Genomic DNA, 15,708 nt, shown 5'->3' with positions numbered 1-15,708 from the left:
TATTCATAGAGGACAGAGCCAATGGAAAAAGAGAAAATATTAATTAATTTTTCACTTCAGGATTCCCAGTAGAGTATGTAGAACAGATGCTAAAGGCAAACAAATCTCTTACATAGCAATTGGACTTTACCAAACAATTATAGTCATAGAAGAGGAATTTTATAAAAACCTGGGCAGAAGTCATACAAACTCATGCTCCAGGCCATAAAGCAATCTGTAATTCTAATTTTTCCTGCAAAGTAAGGATTATTTTATCAGTATTTATTTTGTAATAGTCCCATGTACAAACTTCTGAACAGACATTTGAGGTCTTTGTCCATATGCCTTATTTTCTCAGGATTTGTGATGTATCTGTGAGGCAAGCCAGTGTTTCTGAAACTTTTTGGAATGAAGCTTGATTCCGCCACATCTTCTCCCCTCCTCCTCCCACTGGGTGCCATTCCCTGATCTCTTCTCCAATCTCAACTTTTATCCCTCCCTCCCTCCTGGGGTTCTGCTGCTTCCTTCTTGCTTACCTTCTTCCAGAAGCAAAAGCACCAAGAGGTTAAATAAAACCCACAAAGAATTTGCACCAGGCACTGCTATACATCATGCCTCACCTGTAATCTACTCCAGAGCATCCATTACCAACCTGTGTAGTGACATTGGCCAGAAGCTTTATTCAACAGGACAATATCATTGACTGATTTAAACTGGAAGCTGAACAAAATTGTGAGAAACAAAACTCTAGGCTGGTATATTTACCACCATCTTGTCCAGAATTGAAGGTGAGAAAAAGATTGGAAAAATATTTTAGAGCTTTTTTAGAAGATTTTCAGAAGTTTTAGAAGCTTCTGAAAATTAAAAAGGAAGATGTCATTATTTAAATAGATACCCAGCTGCAAGATACCCATCTGAAAACAGCAGTAGCTAGTGGAGTTGTTGGAAGCTTGGGATCAAGTCCCAAGTATCGTATGTCAAATAAACCATAGATTTCCTCTCTAGGAATCAACTTTTCAGAACATAGGAACTGCTCAATATTCAAGTCTTTTGGATCCTGCCACAGAGGATACAGACAACAAAGATGTTAGATTTTTCACTTGCAGACTGCTTCCTGATGAATAGGAGGTACTTACATATGAACCACTGCTGAAATGTGTTTTGGAAATGATTCCCTTGATAGTGATGACTTGAGAGCTGGTGAAAATTATGAGATAATAAATCAAAATAACTTCTGCTGCACAGAAAGTCAGAGAATCAACTGAAGCTCAGACAAACAGACATCAGTCACATTTCCAGCGTAGAAGATAGATCCCACGTATTTCAAAATTGTAGCTTCTCCTCTTTGTTTGGGTTCATTCCACTTGGTGGCATTCCACAAATGTCAGCTGTGGCTAAAAATAGAGAGTTTGTGATGTTCATGCAGTCATAAATTCTGTAGACATCATCAGTTACTGATTATTCTCAGACACAGGGGAAGAGGAAGAATTTCTTCACTGGAGAAGTTAGATGTTCCACAAATTCTGATTTCAAATGACCAAAGCATCTTTTGTGCTGTTAACTAAACAGTACCCATTTTATCTTGAACAATAAATGAAACATTCATGATAATTCATTCATTGTCAAAAGCATGAAAGCACTCTAGTATTTGGAGATTTTTCTGGAATAATTGGTATGAAAAATTGACAAATTTGCTGCCATAGTTACATTGCTCCATAACAAACCACAAAAGAAAAGAATAGCTTTAAATAGCACATACTATGTCATTTGAAAACTAAAACTTCACAGAAAAAGAAGTCCATAAGGCAGGGTTTTATATAAGTTTTAGAAACTTGTTGAAGTTCCTAATTTAACTGTAGCCTTTCTTCAGCAGTGAAATCAAGTTCAAAGAAGACCTTAGAAACTCAGCTCAATTTTGTTCTCAGCAAAACCTGGAGGAGGTCGAAGAAACATTTTTCTTTAGTCAGGCCTTTAAGAACAAATCACAGCATAATGGAAAGATGTTTAACAGGCAAGGGAATTCACTAAAACTTTACACATACCTTAAATATAATAAAAAGAATAACATTTTAACAGGAACTTGTCATATTTTGCACCTCTGAGGGGACAATGACAGACAGCAGACCAATTTTGAAGGTACCGTAAAACAAATATTTTCAAAATGATCTAGGTATTTTAGATTCAGTTCTGTCAGAGGGTCCATCCAGCTAGCTCCATGCCTCTTTTTACAGATCTCTGAGTCCTAGAATTTGATCAAATTGCTAAGAAAAAAAAAAAAAGCATGTTGCTCATTATCTTTTTCTCCTTTATTCTATTGTATTTTGGTTTTGGTTATCTTTTTCTCCTTTCATTCAGAGCACCTTCTCCTCATTAGTTACAAGAGAAAATGTGAGCAAGTAGATCTAGCAAGCATAAATATATTTTAAAATTGTCAGACAGCCTCCTTGTTATATTTAGTTTACTTTTCAGCACCACCTTTTTGATATAAACTTATTGCTAAACTATTGACTTAACTGACTAAACTGAAATTGTTGGTAAGATACTATTTAGTTTATATGTAAAGTATGCTCACTTCTTAATGGTTCCCTTATTTCTCTTCCAATTTTCGGTTGCTCAATGAAATACTGTTTTGGCTATTTGTTCTTCAAATTTCCTTTTAGTCTCTGTAATTGCTCTATTACTTATCACACAATATAGTGTTTCTACTGTCTTCATTTTTGGTTGGATATTTGAACATGTATTTGTTTCAAGAAAATTAGGAGAGCTGTTGTGTTTTGAATGTATGAATGGTGACGATGATGGTGACGATAGGGTGGAGTGTCTATGGGTAAGAATCAGGGGGAAGGCCAACAAGGCAGATATCATGGTGAGAGTCTGTTACAGACCCCCCCAACCAGGATGAGGAGACAGATGAACTATTCTATAAGCAGCTGGGAGAAGCATCACGATCACTAGCCCTTGTTCTTGTGGGGGACTTCAACTTACCAGATGTCTGCTGGAAATACAATACAGCAGAGAGGAAACAGTCTAGGAGGTTCCTGGAGCATGTGGCAGATAACTTCCTGACACAGCTGGTGAGCGAGCCAGCTAGGGAAGGTGCCCCGCTGGACCTCTTGTTCATGAACAGAGAAGGACTTGTGAGTCATGTGATGGTTGGAGGCCGTCTTGGGCAGAGTGATCACGAAATGATAGAGTTTTGATACTTGGAGAAGCAGCAAGGGGGGTCAGCAAAACTGCTGCCTTAGACTTCCGGAGAGCAGACTTCGGCTTGTTTAGGAGACTGGTCGACAGAGTCCCCTAGGAGGCAGCCCTAATGGGCAAAGGAGTCCAGGAAGTCTGGACATTCTTTAAGGAGGAAGTCCTAAAGGCACAAGAGCAGGGAACACAGTGACCAAGGATGAGGAAAAGGCTGAGGTACTTAATGCCTTCTTTGCCTCAGTCTTTAATAGCAGGGCCAATTGTTCTCTGGGTACCCAGCCCCTGGAGTTGGAAGATAGGGACGGGAACCAGAATGGAGCCCCCATAATCCAGGGGGAAATGGTTGGTGACCTGCTGCACCACTTAGACACTCACAAGTCTATGGGGCCTGATGAGATCTACCCAAGAGTACTGAAGGAACTGGCAGATGTGCTCGCCAAGCCCCTTTCCATCATTTACCAGCAGTCCTGGATAACTGGGGAGGTCCCAGTTGACTGGAGATTAGCGAATGTGATGCCCATCTTCAAGAAGGGCCGGAAGGAGGACCTGGGAAACTACAGGCCTGACAGCCTGACCTTGGTGCCAGGGAAGCTGATGAAGCAGATTATCCTGAGTGCCATCACACGGCATGTAGAGGATAACCAAGGGATCAAGCCCAGCCAGCATGGGTTCAGGAAAGGCAGGTCCTGCTTGACCAACCTGATCTCCTTCTATGACAAGGTGACCCGCCTAGTGGATGAGGGAAAGGCTGTGGATGTTGTCTATCTAGACTTCAGTGAAGCCTTTGACATGGTTTCCCACAGCATTCTCCTGGAGAAACTGGCTGCTCATGGCTTGGACGGGTGTACTCTTCGCTGGGTAAAGAACTGGCTGGACGGCCAGGCCCAAAGAGTGGTGGTGAATGGAGTTTACTCCAGTTGGCGGCCGGTCACAAGTGGTGTCCCCCAGGGCTCTGTGTTGGGGCCAGTTCTGTTTAATATCTTTATCAATGATCTGGATGAGGGGATCGAGTGCACCCTCAGTCAGTTTGCAGATGACACCAAGTTGTGTGGGAGTGTTGATCTGCTTGAGGGTAGGCAGGCTCTGCAGAGGGACCTGGACAGGCTGGATGGATGGGCCGAGGTCAATTGTATGAAGTTTAACAAGGCCAAGTGCAAGGTCCTGCACTTGGGTCACAGCAACCCCATGCAATGCTACAGCTTGGGGAAGAGTGGCTGGAAAGCTGCCAGGCGGAAAAGGACCTGGGGGTGTTGGTTGACAGTCGGCTGAATATGAGCCAGCAGTGTGCCCAGGTGGCCAAGAAAGCCAATGGCATCCTGGCTTGTATCAGAAATAGTGTGGCCAGCAGGACTAGGGAAGTGATCATGCCCCTGTACTTGGCACTGGTGAGGCTGCACCTTGAATACTGTGTTCAGTTTTGGGCCCCTCACTACAAGAGAGACATTGAGGTGCTGGAGCGTGTTCAGAGAAGGGCAATGAAGCTGGTGAAGGGTCTAGAGCACAAGTCTTCTGAGGAGCGGCTGAGGGAACTGGGGTTGTTTAGCCTGGAGAAAAGGAGGCTGAGGGGAGACCTCATCGCTCTCTACAACTACCTGAAAGGAGGTTGTAGAGAGGTGGGGGTCGGCCTCTTCTCCCAGGTAACAAGTGATAGGACAAGAGGAAATGGCCTCAAGTTGTGCCAGGGGAGGTTTAGACTGGATATTAGGAAATTTTACTTCACTGAAAGGGTTATCAAGCATTGGAACAGGCTGCCCAGGGAAGTGGTTGAGTCACCATCCCTGGAGGTATTTAAAAGACGTTTGGATGAGGTGCTTAGGGACATGGTATAGTGGTGGTCTTGGTAGTGTTAGGTTTACGGTTGGACTTTGTGATCTTAAAGGTCTTTTCCAACCTATACGATTCTGTGATTCTGTGATTCTGTAATGTTTTTACTGTCTTGAAAGAAAAAAGGAGATGCCTTTTTTTTTTTTCCCCTGATAATTTCTGTTATTATCAGTGAGGTCTAAAGAAATTAATTTACACTGTGGAAAATAGGAATTTTTACTTGTGTGGGCATGCTTGTTTGAATGAATTCCTACATAGTTCTCATCAGGAATGGTCAGACCTGAATGACACTATCAGAATGATAGTAGCAGAGGCAGTTGACTATTAATGACCAGACATCAACTTTTTCCAGTTGACAGCTGAAAGAAGAACTACCAGGTAGAAAGACATGTGCAACTAACTTGAAATAGAGGTCTGATGTGCCAGGCAAGATTTTGAAAACTGGTCACTGAATGGAGATGAAAAATCTAGAATATAGAGAAACAAATAATGCTGCTAACATACAAGGTTTGTTCTCTATGGTAAATTATAGCTCTTAAAAGTTTCTAGCTGAATAACAATTGCTGGCGAGTTCTGAAAAGATTTCCAGTAATGCTGGAAATGCCATTCATTGATTACTTGCCTGGGAGGCATATCTCTTTTTAGTTCTACTCAGTGATAGCTTACTTGCTGGGATGGATCTATTTTTGACTTTTTAAATCAATCTCTTATACAGCTCTCACCATATACAGCAGCATTGCAACCATACTCTTTGTCTCAGAGAAATGGGTTTGAAGGTAGGACTGGAACCCTAAAGGTAAGACAGCCAGCCCTCTCAGAAAGATTGTATCAAATATTAGTTTCTTGAATACCTGAGGTCTGCAAAGGATAACAACTCTCTAGAAAGGGAATATTCTTAAGATGTTCATACAGAATATCAACCAAATATTTTGTTTATGCACAGAAAATTGCTAAATGATTTTAGTAAAAGGAATCTGATGCAACTTTTTGATTCACCACATCAGACCACAGGGACACTTTCATATAAGAGAGAGGCTGCAGGAACTGCTGTGTATATCTTCAGGGACACCAGCTGTGCCCTGCATGGACAGAACTCATGTCCCCAGGCTACTGAGGGGCCTTGTAATGTGCTCACAAATAGCTGCATCTGTGGGGCTAGTGAAAATCTTTTACAGACTGACTCACTGCTGAAGATGACCAGAATTTATTCAGTATCACAGAAGCCTGGGATTTCGTGCGTCAGCTGACACGGTACCTTTCAGAGTCCGGGTTGTCACAATGAGTGAAGCGTTGGCATGTCCAAATCCTGTTCGCTATTGACTAAGCAGCAGAGCAGCCAGATGCCCTCCATCAGCTGCTCCTGAGACATGCTGAAGAGTTCAAATGTCACTTCTGCAGGTGCAGGCACTTCATAAGGCCCCTTCTCATCGATAGCGTAGAGATATAGCCACTGTCTATGACAGCATGCCAGGGCTCTTCTGGTCTAAACAGGCATGAGTCTTGCCGCCTGACCAGGCAAAAATCCATCTGTTGTTCAAGCAAGCAGAAGGTGCTTAGTGTTTAGCAATGAAAAGATAGCAGAAATCCTTACGCAAACAGTGTACGTTATACCTTTGTAAGCCTTCCATAAGGTCTGATGCAGCTAAAAGGTCACCCCCCCACCTCTGATGATAACCTTTGCTCGTGATTTTCTGTAGACAGCCCGTTATCCAGGTTTAGCTCCACCTAATTTTCAAACCCTTTCTAGCGGTATATCCGTCATCAGTGTTGTACGTGTGCATCTGAGGGGAGGGGGCAGATGAAGAGGGAAAGTGCCCAAGGAAAAGGCCATCGGCCTTCAGAAGTCTAATATCCTCAGGACAATCTCTCGGGGAACTGGATAAATGAAAAACATTTCCTGGCCAGCATTCACCTGAGGGGCTGTCCATGCCTGCCCCTCTCCTGCTGCTCATCACGCTCTACTTTTGCAAGCAGCGGGCAGCCCTGAGAAGCATTTCTCCGTGGAGGTCTGTTGAAAGGACTCATCCTTTCCAGCACGGCGGCGTGTTGTTAATTTATGATGCTGCTGCTGCAGCAGGTGTGGGGCCTCTGCAAAAGCACACAAGGCTCTGTTAGATAATAAAACAGCCAGAAGGCTTTCTGCGTGTTCGTGTCACAAAAAGCTCTTCAGAGAGAAACAGTTTTAGTGTCTGAAGAATGAAGTGCTATTTCAGAATTTGGAGGCTGCAGGTTTTTTTAACTCTACAATTGAATGATTTGTCCATATTTTTTATGTAATAAAAAGAGCAGCACAATATGCCTCCTTGCTTGCTTAGAGACCATTTGAAATTTTTAATACTTAAAACAGAAAGATTGCATGGAGCTCATTGCCACACTGACATGAACACAGAAATATTTTTTTCACTTAGCTGGAGACTGAAAGGGATGATGGAAAAAACCTTCAAAAGGAGTGAGAGAAGGAGGATGAACTGGGGGGTTGATAGTCATGATCTAACTCAAGGGTGGGCTGCAGTTTCAGACACCAGATTACCATGGCATGGTTTCTCCTCCTACTTGACTACTTCAGTTTAAAGGTCTTTATGATTTTATTCCTAAATCTGAGAAACTAATTTTAAATATTGCTCTTTTTTAAACAAATTACTTTTGTCCATATCTCATTAGACTTTCTTTTGTAGCAGCCAGCTGAGATTCCTAATTTTAAAGGAAGGGAGATATGAATATTTGTATTGCAATATTGCAAAATCTTTTTATTAAGATATTTTGGAGTGACTGTGGAGCAACAGATGTCATGAAGTCAGCTTGAATGTAGGGTTTACCCCTCAAAAATCGTACAGCAAGCAAGTCAAGTGTTGAACAGATAGTAGAGAATTTCCCACAGAACAAAAATTATGCATTTTTAGAATTAAATTTTATTTTGAATGAGCTGAAAGCACAATCAAAAAACTCTTTTGCAGAACGAAACTACTTACTGAAGCTGTATTTAGAAACATTGAATCTTTACTGAAATACAATACAAAAGTTAAAACAATACTCAGTTTCAGTCAAGACATTGCAAATCACTTGTAGGTAAAGTTGTGTTTATAGTGGCAGATATAAAACTGATAAAAAACCATGATGTGAGAGACATTATTTTTCAACATTAACTGTTCTATTAATTTTAACAGTTAATATTAATAATTGTTAATTATTGGTATTTACTAATTGCCAGTAAACTAATTTCCAGGTTTAATGCTCATCCTACTATTTATTGAATGTTGGACAGTTTTCTGTGTAAACGCTGGCCACTGGAGCTCACCCATTGTGCAGAGACTCTCACATTTCCAGTTTCTGAATCAATTCACATGTCAGTTCAGAGAGGCTCTGATACAACTTGGTAAATAGGGTGATCGTGCTGCTTATCAGCATTCTGGTTTTAAGGCTTGTTGTACGTTGTGAACAAAATACTTTTGTTTCCATTTACAGAGAGTTAGTTCTACCACTAGTGCTAAAAATAAGTTTATATGAAAGCATATGTTTTGCAATAATGGAACAAAGGTACAAAAATAGATTAAAAAGCCAGTATAAGTTATTACAGTTATACTTGAGTATGATGATTTTCCTTACCTACACTAACCTCTTAGCTTATAAGGTACAGTATCGAGCCTCCACACCCTGCATCATTGGTAGCAAACCTTAGAGAAGAGTACATCTTTTCACCTCGAGCTGTCCAGAGTCACACAGTGCACATGCCTAGAGGACTTCTATCCTTTCAAGATGGATTAACCTCTTCTTTCCTTTTTCTTTCTGTTTATATGACCCAAATTTGTTATGATTTGATGCTAGGGCATCACATGCTTTGGTGAAGTATTATATTACTTCTCTCTCCTCTTCTTTGAATATTAACATTACTATTTGACACCTCAATGAGTTAATTGCTGGCTGCAGACTGCTTTCTACTGATTACCACCTCTGCCTAAAGTGCATAACGTTATGAATTGTATGTGAGGAACAAAATTCATGTACCACCTCATTACAAAATGTGTGCTTTTTCTCTTGATATATACTTTTTTAGATTATTTGTATTTCTTAGTCATTATGTATCTGAGACATTTTTGTTTCAATTATTTTCAAAAGGATTTTTTTCTAGAGATTTATCAGTTTATTCCATTTATGATTATAATTTCAAAGAGGAAGTGCTGTTTGTGAAGTCAATGGCCGTGTGTTTGATCAGTCTCTTTATTTTAAGTCTCTTTATTTTATTTATAAGCTTCCCGGTGAAACTATCACAATAGCTAGAAGGGCATAAGTCACTTCTATTTTTCCAAAATAAGCTACTATTTTTAATAAACCTCTATATTATAAAAACATCAAGTAATGTGGAATAAGAAAAGACTAAGAGAAAAATGATATTTCTATATTAAAAACATTATTATTACTCTTCCAAATCATGGACTGGAGGGAGAAAAGCAGTTCTTGTTTCTGAATGTAGTGCTAAGGAAGAGATACTGTATTGATAATGCAGGTGAATGGAGCTCAGTGCTATATAGGTAATGGTTGTCCAAGCCTCTGCAGCTTCCTCTCAACTCTGTTTATGTCACCTCAGGCTGTGAAGTTTTAGCTGTGAATAGTTTATTCACTTCGACACCTATTCACTTTATGGAGCACCTGGGGCAACCATGAGACAGAACTGGTCAAATTATTTCCAGTGAGTAATACTGGATATGAATTTTCTCTGCTTTCTGAATCAGTCCTGCTTTCTTTTATGGAAAAGGTCTTTAAATGGTAATACAATGTGCATTTGAGGCACCCTGTTTCTCTTCTGTTTCTGTTATATAGCATATAGGCTTTATGTATAAACAATGCAAAAGGTTATTATATTATCTTATATTCAACAAAATCCTGTTTTACTTCATCACCAACATATCTGCTTCATCACTTCCACTATACAAAAATTTTCCACAGGGCAATATTATACTCTACTGGTATGCATTCACAAAAATGTGGAGAAATAATTTCCCAAACAAGCTTTTTACTGTACAGTTGGTCACCTAAGGCATATGAAAATGTTTTTGTTCCCTGAAGTGAATAATTAAAAAGTTTAATGAAGAGAAGTATGAACTACCATTAGAACTATAATGATTAATATATAATTGAGAGAAATAGCATCATGTAAAAAAAGTATTTCTGAACAGAGTTTTTAGGTCTAAATGTTTCCAGTTACGTAAGTATTTAGAAGTTTTAGAATATCTGAGATGGACAGAATGGCTGCTTTTTGAATCTCGGTGAACTGAGTTTATGTCTTATCAAAGTGTTCCTATGTATCATATTTTTTAGATTGTTCAGCTCTATCAACGTTAACGAATTTGGTAGTCTCCTTTATCTGGGAAATGGAGCAGTGACTCATTTTACTAAAAGCATAAAAGCATTGGAGAGTCAGTAGATAAAAACCTACAGAAGGACAAGGAGGAAGTCATCATCCAAGTCACAGGTCTGATGGAGAGGCATGTTCCTCCCTATCCATTTGCATCATTGAAATATTTTCTCCATAAATTTAACATTTTTACTCGAACCACTGGTAGCTGAACTATTGCAAAAATACCTGAAAGGGCCCAAGATGCAATCTCTGTGGTTTGGTTGTGAGTGCCTAATGGACTGCCTGGCAGTTGCAAAGGCAGGCTTGAAAGGAAAAGGCATCACTGCCTTAAGCTGAAGCACAATGGTTTTCTGATATTGATTTAGAAGATATTTGTGGATCATAAATTGTATCCCATTCCCTTCACCCCTCAGAAACATTACGAAATCCTGATCATTTTATTTACTAATTGTTGTATTTGCAGTCTTTGAGACCAGTTCCCAAAGAGGAGGAGCTGGTCAGCTAGCTGCAAAGCAAAGAGAGTTTAAGGAGACAACTGCAAAATTGTGAATATAGTAGACTTTTAGGGAAAGTTGTCTGGATTTTAGGGTAACCAGAGACACTATAAAATATTTTCCACACAAGCGTTACCAAAACTGTAGAAATATGTAGAATCCCCAGTTTCTCTGAGTAACAAAACTCTTTACCAACTCTCTGAATAAAGAAACTCTTTACCAATGTTTGACTCGTGCTCTGAGATACTAAAAACTAGGCTTTTAAAGTTAAGTTCTAAAGAATTCCTAGAAGAGACCCATATTTTATTCTTTTAAAAGCTATGCAAAATTCTCTGGTAATTTCCATCTCTGATTTATTGCAACAAGATATAAAGCAAAGAAAATATAGCAATAGGGGGTTTATACAGAATTTACATCCTTCATTTGTAAAACTGACACCAATTGAACAAAATTTAATCCAGCAAGCCGAATCTGTTTATAGCACAGAGTAACTTCTTCCTATATTTCACTGCGGCAGAAATCAATAGTCTGTGGCTGTGAAAGCAAAAGAGAAGCTCTGTTAATTCATTAGCAGGTCTAGGTAACATGCTTATAATGCGGTCAGTCTACATTAATACTCCCTGGCTGATGAACTAGAAAGAGTATTTTCTGTAGTACACCAGATCGTAGTTGCCAGAGAAAGAGATGTTTTGGTTTTGGGTTAAACATCTTAATCGCACCTCTAACAGAGTCTGTGTCTGAAAGAAGTAGGAGTTGAAGAATTCAAAAGGAATGCTTCTCCACTCTTTAAAACTCATCTTGCCAGGTACAGCTTTTCTTCTTGATAGAGCAGTAAGAACATTTCCTCCTGTTTCAATGTACCTTAACACGCATCGAAACCTAGGGGAGCTCCTTCATAGTTCTCCTCTCTCCCTGCACCTTTCCCAAATCTGCAGCTGAAAATTCTGTATGTTCTATATTCATTTCCTGCTGTTTGTTATTGGCTTTTTTTCTATAGTAAGTAACTATACTGAAGTGTGGCTTTTTCCTAAAGCCCCAGCTCTGGGAAATTATACATTATGATTCAGCTGATAATTTCCAGGTTGGCAGTCAGCATGGAAAGTAATGCATCCTCAGTATAATGATACTTGTTCTATTTTTTGGTCAGCAGTTGTAATTTTTCATGCTAAAAGTCTATGACCAGGCAAAGGGATTCCTTATTTTCAGTTTCTTTTCATGTTTCAAAAACTCAAAGCTAAAAAAAAGCTCTTAAAATCAGTTATTATTTTTAAATAGGAATGTCACCCAAATAAAATGTAATTCACATATGAATATATAATTCAATATGGACCTTGATTTTAAGTAGCTATAAGTGGTACTTCTTAGAGTACGTCAGGTCATATGCATATTCTGAAGCAAAAGCCAAACCCCTGGTCAAAAAAACTCTCTGGCCAGAAATTGTATTTCTTTACAGTATGCTATCGTCACAATCCCACTCATTTTCTAAATAGCACTGTAGTAAAAGTTTGGCTTCTTAAATCCTCCTAAGGGGCATATCAACCTGGCTGCTGTGATGTGTATGACTATGACAGCATGTAGCCATGTCCAGGCACATCTCTCTCAAGCATTGTTTTGACACTGCTATTTAGTCTGCTTTGCATTCCTGTAAAACTCAGAATCAGTAATTTGGCCTACTGATTCTAGCCCAGCAAGGAGAAAAAATTATGTAGGCTCACATAACTGACTACAGCAGTATTGTCTGCTTTCTAAAACATAGATCTGTGTTCCTTTTAAATGTGTCCAGGTCCAAACATAAAAATTTCTTAGATACTGCATATATAAGTACAAAATCAGAAGTCTGTGGGATTTTTTTCATCTTTAAATAAAGCCATGAAATGCTGTTAAGTCTATTAACATTTGTTTGGTTATATATATTATGAATGCATTGTAGATTTTGCTCTTTTGATGACAAAATAACTAGTACCGCTTGTTGACTGACTCTGTACAGGTATATATGGCTTTATCACATATTGTTACTCCTAAATTATGAAAATTCTGATCTAGAACAAGGGAAGCTCCCTTACTTGTGTAAGATGTAATTAAATCTACCAGCTGCTGTCTTTAGACTTACTGCTTTGTCATGGATTTGCATTGCTCTTCTGTTGGAGAGTACTACTGCCATTTTGAGTTATATTTTTCCCCATTCACTCCATGACTAGTTGCACAACAGTTGGTTTGGCACTGCGTACAATGTGGTGCAGAAATGGAAATAAATTGAGGCAAAGGAACTTCTCAAACTGGGAAATGATTACAACAAAAATAAATATTAAGCAAGCATGTATCAGAATACTTCATCCATCTTCAATGGTGTGGTGCACTGTTCTTTGGATAATTTATCACCCATAGCTTGTCTTTCTGTTTTTGTTGTATTTCAGCCCGGTCTTTGTATTGGAATAACAATGTATTGCATCATTATCGGTTCTGATGGTACAGTATTCTAACACTTTAATTTCTATTTCTATGCAACTGACTTTAGTATCTTATACTGAGTGAATAAATATTATTTTCAATATTAGCAGAATATTAAAAACATGGAAATAAGATGAAAGAGCATAGTATTTTTTTTTTTAATAAGGGAATTTCTCTGGTTACTCAGAGGAAGGTATTTGTAAAGATACAGTTTTGTATTTGCTTCTCTAATGTTACTGACTATCCTGCAGAGAAAAATTTGGTCAAAAATAGTTTAGAATAATCAGGTTTATTTTTATTAAGATGACATTTAACTCTAAGCATAATGATAGCTATGCCTGGTTTATCATTAAAGAAATTCCATGTGTTCTGTGGCAATCCAAAAATGACTATCAGAACAGTTTGATATTCAAGTGCTTTTTGTTAAAGAGAAGAAATAAATGCATATGAGTCTATAGCAGTAGGTATAAAACTTGAGCACAGAAAGGAACAGTATAAACAGCAACTTCAGAGCAATTTAAGGGTTTCTGAAGATGTGTAAGTAAGTTCACAGCCTTGAGCAGTATTTTAGCAGTCAAAATCCAATTCTTCAACAATTAAAACATTATTTGGCAGATGATTTCGCAAAATAATTGTTGCAAACTAAGACCTCGGTAATTTTGTTCATATTTGGTTGTCAAACTTACCGAAAAGAATGTTTAAACTTATTTAGCCTGAAAAGAAAATGGCCTAGCAATAAGGAAGCAGCCTCAGTCTCAGAGCAATGTGCATGTCTGTTTGCGTACATTTAATTCCTTGCAGTTATCTATCATTCACAAAAGAAAATATCTAAAATGACAGATTTGCATGTAAAAGCTTTCAAATGGATTGGTATGCAAAAGTTTTCAAAAAGCCTGTATTATGCCTTCATTTTAAATTAGTTGTTCTACAAGTCCTCTCCTCAAGCATGGTCCTTTGAATTTCTCAGTAAACAAGGATGCACCTGACAAAAGGACATGGCTAGAGGTGTATCTTCCCAAAGCCCCTGTTGACGTTTCTCTGACATGTGCTGTCCCAGTTTTATAAACTAGAAATCTGGTCATTTCAGATCAGTCTCTAAGCAATGCCAGCTGTCTCCCTTTCTAACACTTCCAAGATGCTTTGAAGCTTTTTCTGAATTGGTAACATTACTGCAGAAAGGTATGAAGAATATAATAGCTGAAAAAGGTTACACAGGCACACATAATTGACTATGGCAATAAAAATACTGCCTACTCTTTCCTAACAAAGTAGATATTGCTTTCCTTTAGATTAAAAAAAAGTCCTTTAGGCTCAAAAAGAAACAAAGTAAAGCTAAATACCTTTGCTGCTAACTTTCCAAGTTAAAAGCAGAAAATCTCTATTGTGAAGTGCCTCTTCTATGGCTGTGTATAATATTTGCCATACCATGCAGCTTAAAATAAAATAGCCGCTTATCTTTGGGCTTCAAGTAGTTTGCAGTTGCTTCTCCTAATTATGAAGGGAAAATTGGTGTTGTAGAAAAAAAAAGATAATGCAGATACGGGAGGAAAATTAAACTTCTGGGGGATGTTTGTTTACTTTATATTGATGTTCATATTCTTCATGCACATTTTCCAAAGCATTCATCTGAATTATTTGCTCAAAATGAACACTAACATGGGAAATACAGTCACAAAGAGAACCACTGGATGGAGCTGTTTGTTGTGACTTTTATTTTACTTTGGGGTATTAGAGACCTGTATGTACAAACAAGCTAACCTTGAAAAAAAAAAAAGAGAATGAGTTACAAATGATAGGGGAAATACAAAGAAACTTAATCAGACTCCAGGATCTTATTAGATAAACTAGTGAATCAAGAGATAAACTAGTGAATCAAGAGAGCTCGGCTGAAGGGGACAGGGCAGAGTTTCTGAGTATTCTGCCAATAAAGCTGAGGGGAAGTAAAGTAGAAGCAGGGGAAAAAAAATCACAGCAAAAATTTCCCTCAATCATTGCAGTAATATACTATTCAGGTCTCTAGCTGGATGTTCAGTGCTTAAGTGGTTAAGTGCGTGTTTCTCTCATTTTGCCTTCTTTAAAAAATGTAATACTTGCAACATAGTGAAACAGACACTTTTTACTGACAACCAAGAACTGAATGACAGGAGCAATAATGAATGAGACCTTTTCAAAACAGCCCTAAAACCCCACTTCACTAGGCTTGCTCATGTTTTCTTCAGAGGCAAGTTTACTAACTGTAGTGTGAGTTGTTTAAAATAAAAAGGCAAAATCTGTGCAATGCAGCAATAAACTCTTAATCATATGCTCATTAGTACTCAGGGAAGTTTGGTTTTTGTGAGGCAAATGATTTCTAAGTTCATGAAGGTGGTGGTGGGGGGAGAGCTAATTCCTTTATTCATTTGTTTCATCTGG

The sequence above is a fragment of the Mycteria americana genome, chromosome 2, assembly GCF_035582795.1.
Source record: "Mycteria americana isolate JAX WOST 10 ecotype Jacksonville Zoo and Gardens chromosome 2, USCA_MyAme_1.0, whole genome shotgun sequence".
Classification (NCBI taxonomy): Eukaryota; Metazoa; Chordata; class Aves; order Ciconiiformes; family Ciconiidae; genus Mycteria; species Mycteria americana.
The sequence above is the reverse complement of the archived record's forward strand: the minus strand, read 5'-3'. Positions refer to the sequence as shown.